General features: G+C 44.6%; 1 long non-coding RNA gene across 2 annotated transcripts in view; it reads left to right on the top strand.

Moving 5' to 3' along the window:
• Nucleotides 1-14,507, top strand: part of LOC102952213 — a 33,907-nt gene extending 19,400 nt beyond the window's left edge. The window contains exons 3-4 of one of the 2 annotated variants that reach the window (XR_006213186.1): nt 11,765-11,856; nt 14,440-14,507. This is a non-coding gene — a long non-coding RNA (uncharacterized LOC102952213). Of the gene's footprint in view, nt 1-11,764; nt 11,857-14,412 lie in introns of both variants that reach the window. The other variant, XR_006213185.1, reaches the window with a different exon arrangement.
• Nucleotides 14,508-15,053: the final 546 nt, after the last annotated feature.

Raw genomic sequence — 15,053 nt, 5'->3', positions numbered from 1 at the left:
CTCCTTCTCTGGAGAGCACCAGCTCTTCCTCATACCCCATGTGGGGCTGCTTCAGTCCTGCCCCATCTTTTCTCACCCTGCATTTCCCCACTTTATCACAGCTGTCCTCACCGTTGGCTTCCCAACGTCCATCTCCATCCCTGGTCTCTTTCTTGAACCTCTAGCAGAACAATGGGTCCCAAGCATGTGCTTTGGTTAAGGGAGATGCTCACCAGATAATGGTCCAATGACCTTGTCCAAAACAGAAATGTTCACCAGTGTTCCTGATTCCCAAAGCGAGGACAATCTACTTCATCTCCGGAGAGGAAAGTGTGCATAAGCCCTTTATCCTGTGCTCTTCCTGTCCCCTCAACATTGGAATGTTCTTGTCCTTTCCCCTGCTCCCCAGCAATGCTCTTTCCTTGGTCTGGAATGTTCTCTCCCCCATCCTGCCATCCCAGTTCAAATGTCACCTCTTGGTGACTCCTCAGGCAGGAAGGCTTTTCTGAATAGTGTGTGTGTGTGTGTGTGTGTGTGTGTGTGTGTGTGTGTGTGTGTGTTCACTTCTTATATTTTTCATTTTATATTTTCATTGTCTCCTTTCCTCCACCAAAATTGTAAGGCTGGTAGGGAAAGTTTGCTTTACCCAGTGTACCCAGTGTTATAAACCTAATTTAAGTGCCCCAAATTTGTAGAACATAGTAATACTCTCTCATAGAAGTTTATTTAAAAGTTCAGTGGGTGATGGGCACCCATATTAAGGAAGGCACTTGTTGAGATGAACACTGGATGTTACATATAAGTGATAAATCACTAAATTCTCCTTCTGAAACCAATACTGCACTATATGTTAACTAACATGAATTTAAATAAAAATAAAATTAAAAAGTTCAAGTTTGATGAAGCAATCAGGAAAGATTTTGTTTAAGAATTCTTCAGTCTTTGTTAATCTGTTTTTCAGGGATCAGCCCCTCTGGGTTGATCCAGGTTTTAAAAGGGCAACCTACTATCTCCCATTCTGGGTGGGATCTGAGCCTAATAGCTGTATTATGTATCATCACTTAATTATAGGAGAAAAGCTCTTAGATGTTCTGCAAGTATCTGGAATTTAAAATGCCTTAAACTCAGCCCCTTCCCCAATATCCGTGAGCTTGATTCCTCATCTCTAAATTTTGTTCAAATGTTCCCTTCTCCGGAAAGTCTTCCTTACCCATTCTATTGAAATCTGCAGCTGCCTCTTCCCTAGTCATTACATACAACCTCTTTCCTGCTTCATTTTCCTCCATAGCACATATCACTCCCTGATATACTACATAGTTTATTAATAGTATATTAATTACCTATCTCCCCTCAATAAAAGATAAGTTCCATGAGGGTGGAGTTTGTTCATTGCTGCATCCCAGTGCCTAGAGCAGTACCTGGCACATAGTAGGTCTTTTTTTTATTTGAGTGACAGAAAGAGAGAGAGAGAAAGAGAGCGCATGAGCAGGGGAGAGGGGCAAGGGAGAAAGAGAGAGAATCTTAAGCAGTCTCCACATTCAGTGCACAGCCTGACGTGGGGTTCAATCCCATGACCCTGGACCATGACCTGAGCTAAAACCAAGAGTCAGATGCCCAACCGACTGAGCCACCCTGGTGCCCCTGAACTATTTGATATTTTAAAAATCAATAGAGTTGTACTAGAGAGCGTTGGCTTCCTATCACCCATTTCTACCCCAACTTCCATACTTCAGGTGTCCATCAAACTCCACATGGCCCATTACCTGTCCAGGAGATGCTCACTCTAACTCTTCAACTTGGCTGTCAGAGAAAGGATGGGTCCTGATTAGTTTAAGCCATTATCTATCTGCATGTATATTACCACCCACTTCAGGAGGGCACAAGACGGAAGTTGACCCGCTCAAGTGTTTTCTCTTTTCTAATAGATGTGGACAAGATAATGCCAACTGTCTCTGGCAGCCATCTTGTGACCACAAAACCAGCCAGGGACGAAGCTGTCATTGAGCATGCAGAGCTGAGAGAGAAAGAGTTTGGGTCTTCAATGTACCCTATGTCTGTACTGCTGGTCCATTCATTCCCTTATTCTACAAATACTGATTGACCACCTGGTATCCATCAAGTACCATTTTACATGCTGTAAATCTAAACAGACAAAAATCTACCTCATGGAGCTTCCATTCCTGGGGCAGGAGGTGGTGGGGAGAGTAGTGACATCATAAAAATGACTACAATACACAAGTAAATAACATATAAGTGCTATGTAAAAAAAAAAAAAAAGCCATTTGCTAGAGTGGATTTTCAAACACTGAAGTCCTATATGTGTTGTGTGTTCTTTTCAAAGATAAATCAAAACATCCCTTTTGGAAATTGACAATCGTTTAGTTTCCAGTGTGTAAGAATACATCATTGTGCACTGGAGTTGGGATTCTGATCTTATTTTTTATCTAATCCAATGGTTGAAGACAGGTGGAAATTGTGAAGGACTTGGGAGCACTCCTGCTGATTGGGACTTAAAAAGGCATTTGTCTTTGGACGAGGGTAATGACCACATGAATAAATATCAGAACTGCCTGTCAGTGTTGCAAAAATATCAGACACAAACAAGGCAAATGACAACAAAACAATAAAGCACGCATACACATATGTGGTGGTAATTCTTTGAAATGTGGATTACCAATGCACTGGCAATGAAAATGAACCAATGCTATCATGCATCACATATTTTGGAGATGCTCCTAAATTCTGGCATAAATTTATCCAACATCAAGCATCACTTTGAAATGTACATGGAATACCATATAAAAATGATCAGAGCAACTTAACATTACAACCAGAACACAGTGTATCAGGAGATAAAAGTGTAAACTCTGCTGAAGCCAAATGTATATGATTATATTTAATTGCAAAGCCTGGAACTGCTAAGTTTATTGACAAATTGTCAGTCCTCACACCAAAAAAATAAAGAAAAAAAAAGCGGAGAATGATGATCAAAGTAAACATAATGACTGACGAGATCTCTCTGTCCAGCAAAATAAATGACAGAAATGGCAGCCGATATAGAGCAGCCATTTTTATCGGTACAACAAAGTGAAATGAGTCACTGAAAACTGTCAAACCCAAGTGAAATTCTGAATCCTGGTGGTTTTTTTTTTAGGATTGTCAGTATGACAGCCTATGAGTCAAGTGAAGAAGCCCATGAAAATATTTTATGCTGCCAAGTTTGGCCAGCTTGTACGGACAACTGACTGATAACTTGCGGTATGGACTGGAAGCAAGAATTTAGGGTAGGCATGGATGGGCTGAAGCTCTGGCTGGCAACATGAGAAATCTGTCTCCATAGTCAAGCTGTTACCGCAAAGCTGTGTCTCCTCAGTGCCCTTATATACAAAGAAACCGTTGCCCTCCAGAATGCGTGTGTGGATTTAAGACAAGTGCTTAATGAAGCTGATAAACTTGTCAATCATGTCACAAGCAGGCAGTTCAATAAAGACCTGACCTTTTTTCTTGGCTGAGTGAAGAGACGGGTGGTGACTACAAAGAACCACTGTTTCAAATGAAAGCTCATTGTCTTTTGATTAGAAAAGTTTTTACTCTACCAAGTTATAAGGGGAACTTTATTTTTTCATAGAAAACTTTCCTTTGGTGAGATAGTATAGCAGGGTGGGCGTGGCTTACAAGTTAGTCTGTTACCAGGCAAGTGTATGAGGAGTTGGCCGTCGACACCCGGGAGATGCATCGGCAGAAACCTGGCCCTGTCTGGCAGAGACTTCGATCCTGGGACTTGAGGTTTTTGCTGTTGCCTGAAAGACCTGGTTTTTAACTCATCTGAAAATAGGAAGAGACATTAGACGACTTAATAAAAAGGCTAAGGAGTCAAACTGGAAGTGGTTTAGTAGACAAGGAAAACTTTTACTGCACTACTTTAGGACATCACCAAATAATTTTGGACCTTAGTATGAAGAGCGGATCCTAGAGATAGTGTCAGATGGTTTCTTCAAACTACTTTTCTGGTTCTTTCGTTCGGGGTTTTTGTTTTTGAATACAGTCATTTATATCATTTTCTTCCACTCGCATCATTTTGAGTGGGAATTATCTTTCAGCATCTGATCCAGTCAGAGGAGACAGTTAAACAGAGTAGGAGTCAACGTTTACTGGCACTTTCTTTGTGTAAGGGACCGTTGGAAGCGCACATACTCATTTAATTCTCTCAGTGACACCGTCAGGTAATATCATCCCATAAATAAGTGACTGTTATTATCTTTGTTTTATAGATATTGAAACTTAGGCACAAAAGGTTAAGCACTTTGCCCAGGGTCGCACAGGTAGAAAAGCCAGGATTAAAGGCCAGACAGTTCTGCCTGCCAAGGGCAAACTTTGAACCATTGCGCTATATTTTTTAAATATATAAATATGCATGTATGTATATACTTAACATAAGTGGTACTTTATTGCTTCTGCAACAAATGACCACAAGCCTACTGGTTAAAACAGCATGCGGTTATTATCTTAGCATCATGGAGGTCAGAAGTCCGAAATGGACGTCACCAGGGCTGCGTTCCTTCTGGAGGCTCTAGGGAGAATCTGTTTCCTTGCTTTTTTTATTTTCTAGAGGTTACCTGCATCCCTCCACTCTTGGCTCCCTTCCCCCATCTTCAAAGGCAGAAGTGTCACACTTTCGGTTCTCTCTCTGACTCTGACAATGATTCTCCTGTCTCCCTCTTTTGCTTGTAAGGACACTTGAGATTACATCTGGATAATCCAGGATCATCTCTTGATTGTAAGGTCATTGACTAGCAACCCTAATTCCATCTGCAACCTGAATTACTCCTTGCCACATAGCATAACATGTTCACGGGTTCCGGGAGTTGGGACATGGATATCTTAGCGAGGTCGCCATCCTGCCAACCGTAACTTTCTTAGTTCACACCCCGAAACTTAAAACCCAAAACGGTGTCCAGTGGATAATCTCCCTCTATGTCTGCTCCCTGGCCACATAGCTCCCTTCCTCAGAAGCAACTGATGTTATCCTGTGTCCTAGATATATTTTATGCATGTAAAGGCAAATATGGATATTTGTTATTTTTTTAATTGTTTGATCTTCCCTACAAACACTGTCCTACATATTGCTTGTTTTCATTTAAAAGCTATGTCCTGGGGATCGGTCAGGTTGATATATAAAGATCTGGGTGTCCTTCTTTTCTGTGTCTACATCATCTTCCACTCCATGAGTGTATATTATGTTGTATTTACCTTCACTTAGCCCACAGGACAGGTGGGGGGGGGGTCTCCAATCTTTCAGTTGTTTTCAGTGTTTTGCGATACAAACAATGCTGTAGTGAACAGCTTTGTACCCTTATCTGGAAAGTGTAGAGTGTGTCTATAGGATTAACCTCTAGAAGGAGAATGACAGGGTCATGGAGTCTGTGCATGTGTCATTTAGCTAGTTAATGAGAAACTGCCTTCTTTTACCCTTTCCAATTAGGAATTAAAAAAATAAATAAAGGGGCGCCTGGGCGGCTCAGTCGGTTAAGCATCCAACTTCGGCTCAGGTCACCATCTCATGGCTCATGAGTTCAAGCCCCAATCAGGCTCTGTGCTGACAGCTCAGAGCCTGGAGTCTGCTTCAGATTCTTTGTCTCCCTCTCTCTCTGCCCCTCCCCTGCTCACACTCTGTCTCTCCCCCAAAATAAAATAAACATTAAAAAAGTTTTAAAAAATAAATAAAAATAAATAAAGAACTTATGTTTACCTAACAAATGTAATAAATAGCTCTTGATGTCTAGGAATGTGTTCTAAAAATGTCAGTAGATATGTTATTTGCTTTTCATTATTGTCTTTTAATCCTCTTAACATTTCAAGTTTTTTTTTTTTTAATTTTTTTTTTTCAACGTTTTTTATTTATTTTTGGCACAGAGAGAGACAGAGCATGAACGGGGGAGGGGCAGAGAGAGAGGGAGACACATAATCGGAAACAGGCTCCAGGCTCCGAGCCATCAGCCCAGAGCCCGACGCGGGGCTCGAACTCACGCACCGCGAGATCGTGACCTGGCTGAAGTCGGACGCTTAGCCGACTGCGCCACCCAGGCGCCCCTTAACATTTCAAGTTTAACAGCCTGTTTTGCTTTTATTGTAATTTTTAAATTTTCTTCTTTATGGTGAGTGATATTGGCTTTCTGTTTATAAAGTACTATAAACTCCCATTTAAATATATTTCTTTGGGGAAAAAAAAACAATATATTTCTTTGGGACACCTGGGTGGCTCAGTTGGTTGAGCATCTGGCTCTTGATTTCAGCTCAGGTCATGATCTCAGGGCTGTGGGGTTGAGCCCACATCAGGCTCCATGTGGAGCCTGCTTAAGGTTCTTTCTCTCTCTCCCTCTGACCCTCTCCCCTGCTCTCTCTCGCTCTCTCTCAAATTAAAAAAAAATTAAGGATGGTATTTATAAAAATAGATAAATGAATGTATATATTTCTTTATGTTAAAAGGGTGAGATGATTTAAAGACAAATAATATGTCAATAATAATACAGAAGTGACCCTGACATGGCCAAAAATTATGAGGGAGGTGTCCTAATGGCTGATTCCTCGCATCAAATCACTACTACCTGATTAGTTTTTGTTGAGGTTTTTTTTTTTTTTTCCATAACAGAGAATCATTGTCAACAGCAAGATCCTTAATAGACAAAGGGGGGTGGGGACTGGCAAAGCAGAAATTCTGCAGAAGCTGCCTTTGTGATATTCTCAAATGCTTTTAAATCCTATCTCGTGGATGGAAGCCAGAAACTCGGGCACCCAACAGAGAAAAAGTCAAATTCAAATAGATAAACTGAAATAATTAAAACCAGACAGTCCTAGAGCGTTAGGCTTCCTGCTACTAGTCAGGCGACGGCTTTTAGGGAAGTCTAGCCTTGATTCAGGTGCTATAAACATGCTCACCTTTTTCATCCTTTGCTATGAACACTCAGCCTAGCTCACCCACTTTGTGGATCGCGGGTGGCAAACTTTAATCAGGGCTCTCCCCTGGGGCGTATCCTTGTTGTGACGGAGCGTATCGCATTCCTTAGTTGAAAAATGAGGGGATGCAAACTCTTTTTAATGTTTGCTATGCCAACATTCCCCAAGGGAGGGGACTACAGAAAAGAGTTTGGGGGGACTTCAATGAATATTACTTGCAAAAGGAATTCTATGATTAGATGTTTGGAAAACTTTGAGTTAAAAGCTTTCTTTACTGCAGGCCAGCTCACAGCATTTAGTATGCTCTCTGGCCAGAACCATGAACTCAGTTTATCTCAAAGGACCAGCGTTTCATGGACCACCGGGTGTTCAGTGGTGCTAGCCTAGACAAAACATAATTAGGAAAGTGAAACTTTACCTGAATTAGACAACGTACTCTCAAAGCTAAATTTGGGATAACTGGGGTTTTCTGCTTTCTTGGATTATTCACATGCTGATCATTTCCAATGACCAAGCACTTGCTTTGTGCCGGCTACTGTGCTAACATCTCAATGAATCTTACGACGACCCTGAAAAGGTCTTCTTTAATCTCTACTTTAATAAAAATAAATTAAGGATCAGAAAGACTAACTAAGTTCATCCGTTTAACAAATTTTTCAGTTTATTTATTCTGAAAGAGAGAGAGCACACGAGCAGGGTGAGGGCAGAGAGAGAGGGAGAGAGAGAATCCCAAGCAGGCTGCCTGCTCTCAGAGCAGAACTCGACACGGGGCTCAATCTTATGATCCACGAGATCCTGACCTGAGCCGAAATCAAGAGTTGGACGCTGAACCAAGTCACCCAGGCGCCCCCATTTAATAAATTTTTATTATGAAGTTCCTGCTAAGCACTGGGCCTGACTCACTGGCTCCACAGCCCTAATGCCCTGCAGATTGGGCCCTGTAACCAAGAGTGAGCACTCTTGGCAAGCAGAAAAACAAACCTAACAGAGCTCCCGGCGTATGTTTGGGAGATACTGTGACATAGTGGCTTGGAGCAGGGGCTCTAGAGTCTAAATCTGTTAGAATCTCAGCTTTTCCGTCTGAAAAATGGGTCTAGAAAGAATACCCCACCTCAGAAGGAGGTTGTGGGGATCGAGTGAAATCATCCCGGGAATATGTTTTGCGTGGCGCAGTTACATGGAAATGCTCAACCACTGTCAGCTTGACCTGCGGGTCAAAATGTGAGGAACTCAAGTGTTCAGGCTTTCCGTGAGCACACTCCCTGTCTCCTCTATCTAAAATCACCAAGAGAGGGAGGAAGGGAACAGAAAAGGAAGGAAGGAAAGCAGACTATCAAAAACGTTGATTCTTCTGGTCACACTGATTTGGGGTTGGTGGTGGCGTTCTAGAGTTGGCTTCCGTGTCAAGCAAAACTCCCCACGTAGAGATCCCAGCTCGTCTGGAACAGAGAACACTGGAGGTCAGAGTAGCTCTCCTGAGGGGAGAAACATTTTTGGACAAGAACACAGAGCGTTCAGAATGCACACAGAATCATCAAACTCAAGAAATCTGACACTACGATTGAAAAATCACAATTAATGGGAACCGAGCTGATGTCTTAAAGACTCTGGGAAGTCTGGTTGAGTGAGCAACTCTTAATTAAAGAACAGACCTGGACACAATGGGGACTTTGTGGGGGGTGGATCAGGCCAACATTCCGTGAAGTCCCTGATCAATCTGAATTCCACTAAGCACTCTGTGCCTCTAGAGGTCACACAATAGGAAGATCCCAGAACTGCCTATGAAGAATTCTTACAAAAAAGTAAAAATAAAAACTTGAACCTGACTCCAATCAAGTCTCTAGACTTGATGTGATAGAAAACCCAGGGGAAACAGAACATGTTAAATGACACCATAAAGATGCAATCAGCCAACCCAGAGCCAGGAAAACTATAGAACAAATGAACAAATAACTTTTGTTCAAATAAATGGATTTTTTTTTAATTTGGGAATTGTTAGAGATTCATTTGAGAATTGTTAGAGATCTGATGGGATTTAAGAAATGCAAAGTGTGGTACTTGTGTGGGTCCTATTCAAAGAAACCAACTGAAAAATGGCATTTTTTGGAGACAACTGGGGAAAATTGAGCCAATTGGACAATAATTGAGTCCGAGTGTATTGTTATTATATCTCACCAGCAGGATATTAGATGATGTTAAAAAGTTCTTGGTAATTGTAGGTATCATAACGGTCTCATGTTATATTTTTATTAAAGTACTTATCGGTTGGCGATAAATCCTGAAGTATTTACAAGCGAAATGGCACATCGTCTGGAATTCACTTTAAAATATTCCAGCAAAAGCAAACAGACCATTAAAATTGTTTGGTTGGGGAAGACTGAATGAAACAGCAGGACAGTGCTTGAGGCTGAGTGGTGAATACATGGGGCTTCATTACCCTCCGTTCTACATGTGTGTATGTTTTTAAAATGCCATTAGAAGTTAAATGAATACAATTAATTTCTGAAATCTTGAGAGCTGAAACGGAGGAGTTTTCCAGGCTCCTATCAAAGGGAAAACTGGCATGTGGTGAGATTCCAAGAGGTGGCAGCCCCAGGGAGCCCTGCCGGGCAGCAGCTTCTTAGCAGCACAAGACGTCTCCTCCCCGCACGGCCATTGTAAAGCTGTCTATTTGACATGCTGCACTGGCTTCTATAATGTCTAACTATCTACAGAGCTAATTAAATTATTAGACTCAGAGCTGTGAGATGGCCCAGTTTACATGCAGAGAGTACCTCTTCCAACGCTGTAGCCACTAAGCGAATTCCCCTTGAAGTCATAATTAGTCATCCGGAGTGCTTCCCAATCAAGTTGTGTCTCTGATAAAGAATTCCCAGTTTGCTCCTAACACTTCCCTGGTGGTGAGATTGTTTATTTAATTTCAGCACAAACAGATGGAGGCGGGGGCAGACCAGGAGAAAAAGGGTTCTCAGTCTGGCCTGGAAGGGCCAGTTTTTGAGTTAGGGCGTCCAGTGAGAGGGGCCTCTACTGAACTAACAGGGACTGAGTTTATGCCTCTTCAAAGGCTCAGACACGGCCTGGTGCCTGTGATGTCTTTGGGATGAGGGAACTGTGCCCCCCGTCTTCTCTGCCAGCATCCATCAAGGTCAGAGAAGGGGCCTAACCCCCTTGAAGAGAAGCAACAGGGATGAACAGTGTGGGAGATGGAAAAGCCACTGTGCTGAGAACCAAAGACGTGAGCTCAGGGTAAGTCTCCACACTCATCTTGGGCCCTAGGGTCCTCGCCTACAAGATGGTGGCTGAACAAAGAGATTTCAAAGATTCCTTTCCGGTTACGAAATGGGTTTAAGTGGCTGGGGTTCTTTTGAGAAATGGTCCAAAAACTCAGAGCGACATGTTTGCAGTTTCCATCCTCAGCAGAGCTATAAGCATCATAGCTTAGTGGCCAAGAAAGGACTCTGAAGCCAGAGCGCTTGGGTTCTGGTGCAGCTACTGCCCAGCCCCCCACCCCCCGCCGCAACAGTGTGGCCTATTGCTTAACCTCTTGAACCTCGTTTCCCCTCTGTCAAATGAGGATAACAGCAGGAATTTCCTCGCACGTTTTATGAGGACCAAGGAAATGAATACACATACAGTGCTGTTGCTATGACGTTTATCAAGAAAAGTAACACTTTATACACCTTTACAGCCCTAGGAGTGAAGCATGATGCTGTTGACATTTTGTGATTGAAATTGGGCCCTCCCCACTGATTTTAGAGTCTGGAAGACGGGCATTCCTATTAAAACCTTGGCCCTAGGTGCGTCTGGTTGGCTCAGAGACCCACACTTAATTTCGGCTCAGGTCATGATCTCACATTTGTGACATAGAGCCCGTCTTGAGTGTGAAGCTTGCTTGGGATTCCTTCTCTGCTCTTCCCCTCACTCATTCCCTCTCTTTCTCTCAAAATAAAAACAAACCTTGGACTTGACACTGATACTATTGATATGAAGTAGTGTTTATTGAACACATTATTTTCTAAACTTGCTTTAAAAAAATTTCTTTTAATGTTTATTTATTTTTGAGAGAGAGAGACAGAGCATGAGTGTGGGAGGGGTAGAGAGAGAGGGAGGAAGACACAAAATCTGAAGCAGGCTCCAGGCTCCGAGCTGTCAGCACAGAGCCCGATGCAGGGCTCGAACTCACGAGCTGCGAGATCATGACCTGAGCCGAAGTCGGATGCTTAACCGACTGAGCCACCCAGGCACCCCTCTAAACTTGCTTTTTAAGTCAGAAGGTTGGAAGGACAGAAGGTTGGAAAGGACCTCTAGGGTTTTCCAGCTTCAGCCTCAATCAGAAGTTCAAGGCCATGTACAAAATCACTGCCCAGTGACACGTCGTGTTCTGCTTGAATTCCTCCGGGGACATGGGGCTTACAGCCCTCTGACAGACCTGCTCTTTGAACCTTGCCCCAGGAGAAAACATGAAAAGAACTGAGGATCTTTAAGCTGGAAAACAGGTTAGTGGAAACATAGCTGACTTTAAATATTTGAAGGATCGTTATCAGTGTTAAAAGAAAAATGAACATTAAGCATGGCCATTAATGTATTGTCATTATGGTGATCATGTATCCACCTCGTGCCCTATGTCAGACACCACACAAAATGCCTTGTGTGACTTCCAATTTAATCCTTCAACATCCCCCTAAGACATTATTAGTATTCTGATGTTATAGTTGAGGAAACTGAGGTAGAGGACAGTTAGGTAAAATTCTGCCCTAGGAGATACAGTCAGTCAGGGGCAAAAACAGGATTGGTCTGACTTTGGAAGGTAGAATGAGAACTGTTTTTGCAGAAATTCCTGGGACCCTAAGGCACCCACTGTCTGGGAAGCAGGTTTGGGATCAACATGACGAGAACTTTAACATGAGACTGAACTCATTTCAGGTAAGGAAGGGTTGCAGGGCTTTTGTAAAACACACACACACACACACACACACACACACACACACACACACTCTCTGATCAGCCTGGCATGGGTTTCTGGAGAGACAGTGGGTAGACAGGAAGGGTGGGGACCTGGGGAGGCCAGACGAATGAAATGGGCTGGTAGAGAGGGTTGCCCATGGCCGGTGACAGGGCTGGAGAGAACACCCAGGAGGCATGACTGGCGTGCCTGCAAATGTGTGGTCTCCAGCGCAGCTCTGCCTCCCCACTGTTCCCTCCACAGTGGACCCTATTCTGGACCAATCTCCCTGAGCAGACGCCACTCTTCCTACTTCACAGGGAAGGTAGAGGTCATTGGGCATAGCTGACCTCAACTGTCAGCCTCTCTGCATGACCTTCACTTCCTCCTCCCCTGCTTCAAGAACGGGGCTCCAAGAACATCTCGGGATCTTGACTTACACACTCTCCACTCTCTTTCTTGAACCTTTATCTGCCCTGTCCTGGCTTCTTTCCATCTGCCTGTCACCTTGTCAAAAACACAGGGGAAAATAACTCTTGTGATCCCGCACCCAGCTCGCAGCAAGTGTCCCGGGCCCCTTTTCAAACCAAGCTTCTAAAACAGTTGGCGCTCACTCTCTCCAGTCCTTTGAGCATCTGCCGTCAGCCCAGCCCATCCAGCTTCCAAACACACCCACGTAGGAACTGAGGACACCTCTGGCCTCTCAGTTCCTACTGTCCGGCAAACACTTGTGGCCTCAGCCTTACCTGACCGGATCTGTTACTCACTCCCTCTTTATGAAATTCCCATTTCTCCTGGTTGCTATAAAACACTTTCTTGGTTTCCCCCTTACCTTTCTGGCTCTTTCTGGATCCTCTTTCTCTGGGGCCTGTTACTTGTTTACCAGGAGCCATCTGAGCCCCTATGCCCAGTCTAGACCCCCTGCAGGACCATTCACCCCCAGATGGCTTCTCCACGCTGCCCACCCTCCCAATCTAGACATCCAGCTGTCACCCAACAAACACCTCAGCCCCTACATAGAGCTGCCTACTAAGGGGGGGCTCTGGACCCTCCATGTAGAAAATAAAAAACTCCCCCCCCCCCCGCCCTACAAATCTGCCAACAGCTTTAAGGGATCCCTGAGAGATGCTGAACTATACTCACTACCCTACACAATATGAAGTCTTAAGGCTTCCTATGGTCCTAGGCTAGAGCAAACTCTAGTGGGATCCTCTGACCCAACTCCTTCTGCCTTCCTCTAACCTCAGACCTTCTGGCTTTGCCTTTGCCTCGGCCCTCCAAGGCTGAACCGTGGGTATGTGATCTTTCCTCCACTAATTTGCTTCCTTTTGGTCCCTTCTCTCAACCCCCTATTCTCCCACTTCCCCAACACCTGCAATGCCACACATTACATCTCTATCGCAGCCCTCTCCCCTCCCCTTGCATACACTATTTATAGAGGCCAAATACATTATTATGTCAGCTACCTTTGCAGCTCGCTTGCATGTCGGGAGAATAGAAATGGCTCACACAGACACCATGACAGGTGCTGTGTCAAAGTCACGGACGAAGACCACACATGGGTGCTTCTCAGTCCTCAGCACGGGCTCCAGACTATGGAGAGGCCGCATCAGCTGGGCCTCAAGGCACAGACTGCCTGAAAAGGAAAAGAGTAGCCTTCCCCCACGGAGGGCTCCCAGGGGACCCAGGGCACCCAGGATCTCATAGAAACAAGAGGTGTCCTGGCCTCAGGACAATGCTGAGGGTGGGTGAGAGGAGGAGCAAGAAGAGGAACATTCTGGCTGGGAAGCTTGCAGACGCCCTGCTGTGGGTCTGCGTCCCAACGGGGCAACTGAATCAGGCTTCTCTGGGCTCCCTCTGTGCCCTTTGGCCTTTTTCCTTCACCAGAACCAGTGTTTGTTCTTTGTCAGGAGCAGTTGTCCTAGGCTGGTGCTTCTCCTTTTTCTTCTTCTGAGGCCAGCATTTCGGTGTGCTCCACCCCTGCCCTTTTCTTTGCCCCCCCCCAACTGGGCTGACCCTGGGGGTGGGGGGTGGGGAGTGGGGCATACCTTCCTCCTTCCCTCCTCCTTCTCCCTTTCTACCCTCCTCCCCCCATCCTCCTCCTTCCTACCTACTTCCTCCCTCTCCCTACCTCCTTCCTCCCTCATCCCTCCTCCCTCCCTCCTCCCTCTTACCTCTCTCCTCTCCTTCCTCTTACCTCTCTCCTCTCCTTCTCCATCCCACCTCCTTCTCTCTTCCGTCTGCTCCCTTCTCCCTGTACTGGGACTCAGAACTGTGCCCACCCCAGGGAGCTCAACATGCATTTCATGAGGGACATTGGGTGTTGCTCAGATATTCTCAGACACCCAAGAACAAGCTGTAGATAACAGGGTGGTTATAGACCCTCAATGTACACGGGGCTCTCCTGTGGTTGCTTTCTGATAACCAGACACCTCGCTCAGGATGGGGACCCGAGATATTCTTACACTGCTCTGGCAACTCTCGTTACATCTGTGGACAATAATTTTTGTCTTGATACCCAATAACTTTTATTTCAGCTTGGCCCACTCTTGAATTCTCCGTAGATCAAAGCAGCTTAACCAAGAATGTCAGAAAGCAAGCATTTTCTGAATTAACAAGAACCACCACCCCAATCTTTCAAGAAGAAGAAGAAGAAAAAGAAGAAGAAGAAGAAGAAGAAGAAGAAGAAGAAGAAGAAGAACAGGAGGAGGAGAAGGGGGAGGAGGAGGGGGAGGAGGAGGGGGAGGAGGAGGAGGAAGAACACCAGAGGAAATATAAAAGAGATTTCAACCAGACAACTCTCACCTAAGAAGTTCTTGTAAAAATAGGTAGATCGTGTATCTGTCCCACATTGCCTGGGTCTCTAAAACCCAGATAACAAAAATCAGTTCAAATCCTTTTTTTTTTTTTTTTTCTAAAATAAGAATTTATGGAATGCTGTTGCCTTTTAGAGGCTGGGAAAGTGGGAAACACTGTGAAGCTGAGCTTTGGCGTGATAACCACTGCCACCGCCGGGTGTCACACACCAAGGCGAGGCGCTGTGCCAACCGCGGCAGACACGTTACTTAATTTCACCCCCTTGGAGCCCTGTGAAGCAGATATCATTGTCCCATTTCGCAGGCCCCAGAGAACGTATTTCATGACCCAGCAGTCAAACTCGATTCTTTCAAACTGCAAA

Source organism: Panthera tigris, chromosome F2, assembly GCF_018350195.1.
Source record: "Panthera tigris isolate Pti1 chromosome F2, P.tigris_Pti1_mat1.1, whole genome shotgun sequence".
In the NCBI taxonomy this organism is placed as follows: domain Eukaryota; kingdom Metazoa; phylum Chordata; class Mammalia; order Carnivora; family Felidae; genus Panthera; species Panthera tigris.
Note: the sequence above shows the minus strand (reverse complement) of the source record. Positions and strands in the feature narration are given on the sequence as shown.